The sequence below is a fragment of the Epargyreus clarus genome, unplaced genomic scaffold (assembly GCF_041222505.1).
Source record: "Epargyreus clarus isolate Ecla_fem2 unplaced genomic scaffold, WU_Ecla_fem_2.2 ptg000008l, whole genome shotgun sequence".
Taxonomy (NCBI): Eukaryota; Metazoa; Arthropoda; class Insecta; order Lepidoptera; family Hesperiidae; genus Epargyreus; species Epargyreus clarus.
The window spans coordinates 13,775,411-13,788,121 of record NW_027332216.1 but is presented as its reverse complement, the minus strand read 5'-3'; positions in this window follow the sequence as shown (position 1 = coordinate 13,788,121).

Sequence of the window (12,711 nt, the reverse complement as noted above, 5' to 3'; positions counted from 1 at the left end):
TACCCCTGAGGACTAAGCTGGAACGCCTCGGAAAAGTATGTCTCCCTTACCACACCCTTCAAAACGGAACACAGCAGCGCTTAACACTGTTGTTATTAGGTAGAAATAGGTGTGGCGGTCGTGCTGCCGGAGTCGAACCACAAAGGGTTCTACCACCTTATGAACCATATTTACATTTACTTACATCATTAAGCATACCGAAGTAGTAAACACCAGAGCATTCAGATAAAACCATTTATTCTATCGTGTTTCAGATTTTGTGCGTACACAGTTGCCACTTGGCAAGTAGCTTCGTGTAAACCTGACACTAGGGGAAAAATATGTGAACACTCTGCTCGCTGATTGCCCACGAATATATGCAAAGCGACTACTTAAGAGCTGTTCCAGAGATAGAGAAAATTCCACGCGTCGTCCCAACATTATATCCGTTATAAACATCTAAACATGACGCGGATAGGGTTACCAGTGTTTGCGCGGACAGTCTAATTTATTGATAGAAGAAGAGACGTGAGGCGCGGTTGGAACGCTAACGCGGGGCCTCGCCTAAGTTATTTTTATACAAAACTTGTAGAGCGTGCTCGGCATTGTCTTATATTGTCTGTTCCATCCGTGTCTTACGTCGCTTCCACATATACATATTATTTCTTCGCGATTAAATTGTGATTGTGATGAAATTGTGATAATATTGATGTGAAATACATTTTGATTTATGTGTGATTGGAATATAGCGCGAAAGTTTTCATGTTTACTTTTTACTACCATACTATACAAGTTACTTTTTCATACTTTAATAAATCTAATTAATATATTACAAAAGTGAGGTGACTAAAACCAGCTTTAAGAAATTAATAAAAATTGGTTTAAGAGTATCTAGTTAATAGAAGTATTTATTTTTCAAAGTGTTAAAAAACATGATTAAACGTTTTTACCAAAGGATATTTTCAAAAGGCAATAAAATTATAAATAATACAGAGCTATGAAAATCGACTTAATTTTGCAATCTCTACAAGACTAACGATTTTATGTGGATTTAGTCTTAAATTCCTATTAATCACGAGTCTGCGCCCATGTTGTAAATTTGGTCGCCCTGGCCAGTAATGTGGAGATCGTGCGGCGGCTGACCGGACCACCAGAGCAGGGGAGGTGATCTACGGGCCCGCTTTACATGTTAACTGCTGTGAGATAAAACCAATAATTTGCGGCTCTGTACAACTGCGAATGTTACTTCGGAAGTATGATGTGTCAGAGCGGTCTTCGATTGATGTGCAGGGATCCGGGTTCGTTCTTCGGCATCGATTTTCTTTCGATGTTATTTTATGGTGGTCACAACATCTGCTCTTCAGTTTCGCTCGTCCTCAGCGTTACGTGGAGGACGAATCTGTGAACTCCAATGGAACATAGCTGGAGTCTTGCGAGAGCGGTGCCTCTATTGGACTCTACACGGGTGAGCATTTACACTCACCAAACTTTTGGGTGTTTACGATGCCATAAATACCGTCATACTCACAGGCAGGCTGGCAGGTAGGGGGAACTGTAGCTATTTTCTGGTTTTATGATTCAACGGTCAACCGTGCTATACCTTCTGCAGAGATAATGTTGTGGTGTCCCCACTTTTATCGAACGAAGTTCAACCACATTTTGGATGAGAGAACATACAAAACGAGATTCAATAGACTAATTTTATCATAAACATACATTTTCCGATTACATTAGCTAATAAAGGCGTGGCTTAACATTAGACCCATTTGGCCGATATGTTACCAGAACGTGAGTTGGTTTACAGGTTTTGGTAGAACCCTTAATGGTTCGACTCCGGCGGCACCACCGCCACACCTATTTCTACCTAATAACAGCAGTGTTAAGCGCTGCTGTGTTCCGGTTTGAAGGGTGTGGTAAGGGAGACAGACTTTTCCGAGGCGTTCCAGCTTAGTCCTCAGGGGTAGCGGCGCATCTGTGGTAGACCTCAGGTAGGAATATCTAATCCTATCTGGGGTTGATTACAGATGTCCATGGGCGGCAGTAGCCACTTACCATCAGGTGGACTGCATGCTCGTCCGCTACTCTTATATTATATAAAAAAAAAAATATATATATATATTTCCGTGGGACCTTACATACCGATATCGTAATGATAGTAATTATGAATACAATCAAGTTGAGTGATAGTCGAGAAATTAGGGTCAAGGTTACATTTTGAAATGATTTATAGGATGTATCAGAAATCTTGGCGACAGACAGAGATATTTAATGATCGATCGCATAATAACTTGAATGTAATCAGCATAATTAGTGCGTAATTCGTGTGCACTATGCCAATACGCATAATTCTCGTATGCTTAAATATTTTGGTCTGTATTTTTGCTTGAGCCTTTAGGCCCATTTATTGCAGAACAATATGCGCCTTCAGGCCCATTTATTGTTAGGCAAAATTCTAAAGTAAATGTAATTTTAAAGGCAATTACATACCTTTGTAAGATCAAACCTATCTTTTTTGGTCAGTTTTTGGACATATTTCTTGTAAATATATAACTTCTTATATACATCGCCTATATTTTTTCAACTGTACCTAATAGTAAATAAACATGATATAATGACTTTTCAGTTATTCATTACTTAGATAACAAGCAAATTATATAAATTAAATTTGTAGTACAAAAAAATATACTTAAACTATTTTTTTGTAATATTCGATGTATACTTTCAATAAATACTTATAATTCAATATAGTTTTTCTATTCACCTTTCCCTTATCCTATGATGTAAATATAACAAAACAAAACGCCATTCTAGATTCCATTCTCTAGTGATACAGGTTACACAAAACAAACAGTTGTATAACATTACTTTTGAAAACATTTCAATTACAGTTTTTTTTATGTTACCTACACATGGTTTTACGTCTGAAGCGCAATTAAGAGCATCATATTGACGTTACTACTGACAGCGGTTGATTTATATCTCTTAAGCTAATTGATTGATGTATTAATCTAGGTATGTACTACCGTAAGAGCTGGCTTAATTTGTGGGAATATCTAAAAAAATAAACAGGATAAACACCGTATAAAATACAGAATAACTAACATCTGTCTACTTTGGTAACGGTTGTTTAAGATCTAACTGAATTTAATGTAATAAATATGTTTTGATCACGACTTTTCTTGCATAGATTAAAAAGATGCATATGTATTTAATTCATTGATAAAGAATAAATAACTTATATCTGTATATAAATAATTCGCCAAGTACGAGTCGAACTCGCACATGGAGGCTTCCGTATCGCCGAAAAAATCCTGTTTGTTGTATGGAGACCCCCTTTAATATTCAACTTTATTTTATTTTTAGTATTTGTTGTTATAGCTGCCACCGTTATGCATCCTCTGTAAAAATTTCATGTGTCTATCTATTACGCTTCCGGAGATATAGCCCTGTGACAGACGGACAGACAGACAGACAGACGGACAGACGGACAGACAGCGAAGTCTTAGTAATAGGGTTCCGTTTTTACCCTTTGGGTACGGAACCCTAAAAATCACTTATGTTAGTGACCACAAAATTGATGGATTGATTTGATTTTTTTCCCCGCGGTAAGTTGTATTTGTGGTAAGTTGTAAAGTGGATAGGCAATTATTTTAACGGAGCTTTTGAATATTTTGGTATTAATCTCATCATATCCAATTGCGTTTGAATTATTTAATGACTTTACTATATTAAGTAATTCAGAGTTAGATAAAGGCGTGACAAAAATCGTTGATTCTTCTGACGGGACAGTTTTAAGGGCTTCGGGCATATTTTGATTATCTGTACAGTGATCAGTGACAGATGATATAAAATAATTATTGAATGAATCTGCTATTTTTTGGGGATCTGATACGTTTAAATAATTTATATTTATTTTCGATATTATTTTATCGCTAATAATTCTATTATTATGTTTTTTCATGACTTTCCAGACGGCCTTACATTTATTTCGTGTTTTTTGTATGTATGTCATATTATTACTCTTTTGTGAGTATATCATGCAGCGTTTTAATAGACGTGAATATGTTTTATATTTTTCTTTGTATTTCCTGTTGTAACGATATTTTTTTTAGTTTTAGTTTTGGTTGATATACGAAGGAAGACCTTTAGTTATCCTATACGAAGTTCTATTTAATAATGATACTTTTACTCTAATAATTGGATAGCATAATTCAAAAAAAATATGTATAGTTCATAGAATTCACTAAATGCTTGTGAGGTTGTCCGTGCATTAAACACTTCATTAAACGAAAGGCTACTTAAGCAGTCTATAAATTTATCTAAGTTGTGCGTTAAAATATCTCTTTTGAGCTCATACCACCATTGTAATTATTTAGTTCTCTTCTTAAGAACTGGAAAATGATAAATTTGAGCAGTGAGATCTGAAAGGCTCAAGTCATAAACTTGAGTTTGACCACCAATTATATTTGTATAGATATGATCTATGCAAGTACTAGTAGTTGCCGTTATTCGCGTTGGCTCTGTAATTTGCTGTGTTAACTTATAGGTTTCCATTATTTGTTGAAGTTCAATTGCTAATTTTGAACCCTTCATTGAATCTATATTTAAGTCTCCACAGAGGACATATTTTTTTCTTTTGTTACGGCAGAAATTATATAATAATTCAGATAATTTATAGAAGAATTCTGATTTAATGCTGCTTGGTGTTTTATTGGTATAAACGCATATAATTATTACGCCATGTTTTATAAGCTCTACGCCGCAGCATTCAAACACAAATGTTTTCGATATAGAGTTTAAGTTAATAATGCACCGATACTCTATATCATTTCGTACTAAAATGGCTACCCCTCCTTTTCTTACTTTATTCCTAGAATACCAGGCAGCGAGTCTAAAGTCCTTTATTCTTAAGTTTTTTTCTGTGCCGGCCTGTAAGTTGGTTTCACAAAGACATATGACATCCACGGACGTAACCAGTATCAGTTAGATTGTTTATCCAGAAATATAATTCATTTTGTTTAGTTAGTGCTCCTGCAATATTCTTATGCATTATTCCTAAAGTGCTATAATAATTATTAATACAATTCAATTTATTCACGAAAAAGATTATTTATTTCTGTGACATTATTTTCCTTTACACAAATGCTAGAACTATTGTATTTTGTAAGTCATTTACAAAATTATCAATTAAATTATTGTTACACATAGTATTAATGATTTCCTTTTCATTCATTCAATATATTTTTACAATTGCATTCAACATTACAACTTGGTTGTTCATTTGTACATTGAAGAGAAGGCGAGTTTGTAGTACAATTATTGTCGTTTTTATTATATGTATCTGTTTGTGTTCCTTTATTAATAAGTATCACAGAATGTGTAGTAAGTGATTTAAGGGTTTTTGTTTTACAGTAATTGTCAAAACGGATTTTATAGGAAATTCTCTGAATTTCCTGTAGAATATTGCGACATACGTAGATAGTGAAGTATTTATTACGAGGAACATGTTTGCTAAAGTTCATGTCTATAAATGGTTCAAATTGATTGCGGAAACACGCAATGTTTTAGACATAATAGCGCCAATTTATACAATCATTTTATAATATACTATACGTGGGTTTTATGATGCGTACTCACCAGGGCATTTCTGTGAATTGTCAGCATGAAAACGAGTCGGGGGCTTCCTACCATCTCTTAAAACAATATTATTTTAATCATACATTGAAATTTCGTACCACGACCTTGTTAAAGTAAGATTGTTTTACAATATTACAATAAGCAGTTTTGTATGATGTTCGTCGACTTTTTTTTTGCAGGGAATTTAATTTTTTATGCAAAATATGACAATTTCAGTTGGTTTTATACACTGGATATGCGAAAACGCATAAGGGCTTAAGTTTGTTCACTTCGTATGACGGAACACAATCAAGATCGAGTTGCGAAAGAGATGGAGAAGGAATAGACAAATTAGATATTATTTTACATCACTCGGCAGGAATAAAACAAAACTGTTTTGACGAGATGGTACGAAAAAAAATAATGTTGATGCAATATTGTAATAAACAATACGCGAAAGTCATATAAATTCTTCTTCCCACTTCTTACCAAATCTCCTACTCACGCACATAGATTAATAAAGATTCCTCACTCCTAACAAGAAAATGTACCCAGTTTTGAGAATTGAAATAGTTGCGTAAAAAAGTTTCGTCACGTCTCCGTGCTAAAATGTCCCTAAAATATTTGAAATAATTATTTATTTATTACGTAAATTACGCAGTATTAGTTATTTATTCGTAAATTTTCTCTAAAAATGTATTTATTTGTCAAGAATTCAAAAAAAGAACTTACTAAAATAAGCCGTTTGTGGCTTCATTCAATTTCAAGGCGGCGAAGTATCTTTATTAATCTATGCTCACGCATTCTAGCGCTTTTGTCACAGTGGGTCCTGACGTAGCGGTCACCTTATTGATTGCCCAAAGTCGAATCTAGCCACGCGTATACTCGTATATCTAGAAGCTTGTTATGACTAAACAACTAGCTGGATTCAAGTCTTTCATTGGAGATACCCCCAACAATAGCAATTATTTACAATAATTGCTATTGTTGGGGGTATCTCCAATGAAAGACTTGAATTTACAATAATTGCTATTGTTGGGGGTATCCCCCAACAATAGCAATTATTTACAATAATTGCTATTGTTGGGGATATCTCCAATGAAAGACTTGAATCCAGCTAGTTATTTTTAATTAATTCCAAGACCTCCACAAACATCGTTCTTAACATCTGCTGTTTCCTGTCATAATACCCTTTTGTTTTTTTTTAAATCACGAATACAACATTACAGTCAATTAAATATGTAAAGTGAAAGGCTTTAAACTAATTTTAATTTTATTTATTTTTATAATGTTGAACTAACGCAGCAAGGTATCATAATAAATGTGACCTAACACTAGTAATTTCAAACTCTGTAATGGGTATGTGTTTTCTCGCTCCATGGCACTTGGGACAGTGAATTTAGGCTAAAAGTTGATATATTCATTGCATTGTAATGTTGAGAAGCGATTTTTTATATATAATGTATTTATATATATATATAAATATATATATAATAGGAGTAGATATTCCTAACTGAAGTCGGCCACAGATGCCCCGCTGAGGACTAAGCTGGAACGCCTCGGAAAAGTCTGTCTCCCTTACCACACCCTTCAAAACGGAACACAGCAGCGCCTAACACTGCTGTTATTAGGTAGAACTAGGTGTGGCGGTGGCGCCGCCTGAGTCGCCACCTTCAATGCGAATGCTGATACATTACATGTAAAATCTCTTGTCAGCGCCTGCCTTTAATTTACACAAACTAATGACCGTTACTGAAGCTCTGCTTTAAAATTACTCTGTGCGTGCCATAATACAATCACTTTATACACCTGTCAAAGTTGCACTTTGCGTTTTTGTGTCACAAGCCTTTAAGCTTCGATACGTATTGATCGATAAGATAACTTCAAATGCAGAAACAAACCGGATTCAGAAGCTGGAGATATCATTAATCAATCGCAATTGATAAATCTTTGTAATCTATTAGCTTTTTGTGTATAAACTTGTGTGTAGTATGGAGTAGAGATGTAATGAAGCTCCGTAACTATCGGATCTGAATGAAAACATATTTGTACCGTTACCATGAGTTTTTACGTTTTGACAAAAATGACTGTTTTGTCTCTCTTTTTTGCGAACATGTGAGACAGACTTGAGCACTTACTTATTGTTACGTTTACTCAGTCTACTGATGCAAACTGAACAGAATAATGGATTGAGTAAACGTAACGTAAAATGAAAGAGTTGTGTATACGTTTCATATTTGGATTACGAAAATATGACCATGTTTCTGAATATCGCGCAAAACTCAAGTGGCTCCCAATTCGCCTTCGCCGGAGAGCTCACATCCTATCTCTTCTCTATGGCGTTTTATTTAATCCGATTACCCCTCCTTACCTTAAACATCGCTTCCAATTTCTCCACGTGTCCCATGATCGATCCCTTCGCTCTACTAAAATCTTGCTCTCACTACACCTTCCCACTCAACTTCCTTTTACAAAAAGTCATTTACTGTAGTAGCTATCCGTCTCTGGAACTCCCTTCCTGTTTCTATCCGTAACGCAAAAACATTACACTCATTCAATAATCTTGTGAAATCGCATTACTTGCAGCTTTAACCTTGTCTTTAACCCTATCCTATTCTTTTACGCCATCTCTAATCTTTCCTTTTTCCTAAAACTGTTATTACTTTTTTTTCACTTTTACCTTCCTTCTCCTTTTATTATATGTTCTATGCTATCATCAATTTACTCCTTAACTACACTACTTTACTGTTGTTTGGACCCTACCTATTTTTACTCATCCTTACTTTTACTCCTCACCTTAAGGTTGCCTGGAAGAGATCGCTGATTAGCGATAAGGCCGCCTATTGTATTGTTTAATATTTGTATGTTTTCTTTATTATTTCATATTATGGGTACAATAAAGTATATATGATTATTATTATTATTAAGAGTGAAAAGTTTTGAAAACTCATGGTAAGGGTACTGGAACCGTAACCGAATCTCATATAACAGTTTGGAATAATTTCTGATAACTTATAAGACAGAATAATCTATGAAACTATAATGAAGTTTTCGCCCTACCAATCTGACGCTGTCTAGTTTCTTTAAAAATAATATAAAATAATTAGCAATTTGTATTTTATTCAATTTTACATTTTTATTAATCCAATATCAGTTAAGTGTTGGACACTGTTGGATAATCAGAAGTAATTCGATACCCGTAATTGTATCCGAAACCTAAACAATATTTTAAAAGAATCCGTATCCGTATTCATGTCCAACAGATCTGAAAATAACATCCCTAGCATGGAGTACCGGCACACCTTTCGAGTTTATGACATATGATTGCTCTGCTGTTCCAAGTTAGTAGCTCAGTAGCTAGTTCCAAGTAAATATGTGAAGTTGTAGTCTTTACGATTTACTGGGACAATCTATTTGAAATTGGTTATAGATCTATGGGCTGTAGTAAACCTGTACCCTTAGCATGAGTTTTTACGTTTTGACAAATATGACTGTTTGGTATGTGTTGATCGGGTTGACATTTGGCATGCAGTACCCTTACCAGGAGTTTTTAGGTGTCGACAAATATGACTGTTTTGGTATTTGTTTACGTATTGGCCCATACTATTTCCAAGTTCCGACACAATCCGCTAGGGGCGCTGATTGGAAATAGTATGGGCTAATACGTAAACAAATACCAAAACAGTAATATTCGTCGACACGTAAAAACTCATGGTAAGGGTACAGGTAGATGTTATGACGTAGGCGTCCGCTAAGAAAGGATTTTGATCAATTCTACACCCAAGTTGATAAAATAGGGGATGAAAGTGTGTATAAATATTCTTAGTTAATAATATTACTTCGTAACGCGAGCTTAGCCGCGGGCAAAAATCTGAACCTCTGTTTTAGACGGCTCCAATCTAATTTTGGGATTAACTGATGTTCATGTTGCAGATATCCTACAGACTATTCTCATTTGATAAAACTTAAAAAATATATATACACACACAAATAAAACTAAATCGGTCAGAAATAAAAGGCAGAGTTTAGCAGCTCTTACTGGTTTAAACCAGTATAATATTCAGTTGTATTAGTTTCGCCTAGAATTTTTGATTAATTGTAACGCATATCTAAATTATGACCTGTCTGCATAGATCTATTTAAACATTAGGACGTTTTCAACATAATAATAACAATTAATTATCCTAGTTTAGCTACTGTTTTGTTTTTTGTTCGTATTCGATAGTTTTTGTGTTGGTTTATTGCGTTTTTTGTGGATATCTTTTTTATGTACAAGTTTTATGAGGCTACTGTGTCTCATGTTGCTATTACTTATTAGGGAACTAAATAAAAGTTTAGATTCCGTCATTGATAAGTTTAGGAACGTAATATATAAAACTCTTATATAGAAATACAAGTAGGTTTAAAATTTTAAATATAGTTATGGTGGAGTACTGTCAAGATCACATAAAGATTGCGCTTAGAGCTTTGTAGAAAACTTTCATAACTTTCCTTGATAAAGTTTTTAATTGTCTTTTGGTTGTGGTATTACCTGAACCGTCGCTTTGGACAGTATTCAGGTTCATCTCAGACCAAGTTAATAATACATTATTGCAGTGAGATACGTAGTCTATACGTAGTCCTTCCAGCTCAAACAATTAAATGAAAGAAGTTAAAGTGATAGAAATACGTGTGGGGTTGTAATTCGCTCGAAAGGTACTAGCTCTATCACCTTCCAAAGTACTTCAGGATTTCTTTATAAAGTAGAAGCAGTAGTCCACCTGATGTTAAGTAACTATCATCAACCCCAGATAAGAAAGATTCCTACCTGGAGTCGACCACAGATGCGCTGCTACCCCTGAGGACTAAGGAATGCCTTGGAAAAGTCCATGTTTCTTACCAGAACACGGCGCTTAACACTGCTGTCAGTAGGCAGGAATAGGTGTGGCTGTGGTGCCGTCTGAGTCGAACCACAAAGGGACCTTTAAAATTCTTAACTTAATACAAGTTTCAGCTTGTATTATGCATGATGATTGGTACACGTGCCAGCAACAGATCCAGTCCAGTTCGTGATAGCTATGAAAAAATGATACCGTAACTCGATACAGCCGAATAACCGATTTTAAGAATAAACCGTCACAGTACATCTCTGTTATAATAACATTATTCAAAACGTTTGAGAGCCATTTTAAAATACCGTGTCAATAACCTACTATTGTTCCAGTGGTCCTCAAATTTCTGATGACGCGTGTAGCTTTACACTTCTTAAGCTTTGAGCTTTTGTTAATTAGTAGGGTAATATAAAAAAAATAAAAGACGTCTAACAAATGACCAATTTAATATTAAAATTTGATTTGAGAAATGCCTAATTAATAATTGTTTGTTCATTTATTAGTATTGTTAAACTTATACGAAGATCTCCATCTCATTTTGACATAATTAGTTATTGGTATTAATCATTAATTAATTACGTTAAATTAGGTAAGCTGTCTATGAAATGGTTAGTAGGTAATGGTTATCACTACTGAAACATTTTAAAAATTGTATTCAATACATTTTATTCTGCTTTGATAGTCTCGAGAACCCTTCTCTCAGGAAACAATGAATGGAATGTTTAATGCATCTTAAGAACGACTGGCATATTTTCTTTCGACTTTGACAACCACTGTCCAGGCAGTCATCCGGTAATATTTTTTGTCCATTCCTACGGCACGCGGCAGATCGCAATCTCTCAGGTAGTCTAGCCAGAGACGAGCGCAATAACGTTGTCTATGAACGGATATTAACTGTCATTTTGACAGCTACGCGCTAAACCAATTTTGGGTTTCTGTGGTCTGTTGCTTTCATCTAGGGCGGCTTTACATATTGATATTGGTAATAGCATTGGCCATAAATCATTAAGAAATTTTTCGGTATTATACATCTGTGATGGAAAACTATTAAAGGCAAAATTAAGACACTATTAAAGGCAAAAGCTAATTTACTACAAACTAATTTATCCATTGTAATAGTGTAATAAAAACCTTGCCTATCCTTAGATCCAACACATATATTACCATTCATACGTTATCACACGATCGCTAATAAAGGTATGCAATCAGACCAAGGGAGCACGCGACTCGGAACCACTCGGAAGCTAACAATGCCAAACAATTTATTTTAATGGGCATTTATTAAGTTGGCTATATAATATCTGTGGTCGCAGCGGGTGGTTTAGATTATCTGTGTCATGCGCGGCGGTTGGAGATGCGTATCGGCAGTATTCGGCTCCGTTCGGATTTTATCGGCCGATGACAATGGTCGTACAAATGCGATCACGTCCGCCCGTACGTGCGAGTTATCATCTTCATTGCTTTCGCGTTACAGTTGTTTTAGGAATCAATAAGGTATTGGAAGTATTTAAATTGCTCGAGATTATGCCGCGAATAAATCGTACGGTTGCGGGATAACGGTTTCTTTATCTGATATATTGGTTAACAGATCTGCGGACTGTAATTGTGTGCATTGTATGCTATGTTGAACGAAATAAGCTTTTTTTATAACACGATTTTGTTAGCTTGGGTTGTATGTATGTATGTATGTAGCGGAATCTTTGAGTATAATTTTCACAAACTTCCACACCTCTGATTAATTTGAAACTTTGCACACGTATTAAGGTCAGATGACAACGCAATCATTTGATAACAGTTTCCCACTATCCTTGAGAAGACCGCCAGGATTAATAAAATAAATTCCCCAATTTATGCGTTTGTGACAGACTAAAAAATAAATAATAGTTTCAAAAACTAAAAAAACACGCTTTTATTGCTAATCGAACTAAAAACTAGAAAATATTTCTTAATGACAAAGAGTTTAAGAGTAAAGAGTTTCAATTCAGAGTAAAAAGCGTGGGCTGCATTTTACTGCAGTTCATAACTATTCTCTCATAAATAATTGCAAATAGAATGATTGTAATATTTAAAATATCAAGCACCAAGCATTTAAAATATTATTTATTACAAGAATATGTTTAAGATTCAAAATTTCAATTTATCTCCAAATTTCTCTTGAGTTATGTTTTATCTTTAATCGTTAGCAGTTGTTTTAAGATATTACTAGCTTTTTCCAGATCATAAATAATCACATCATCATATAGTA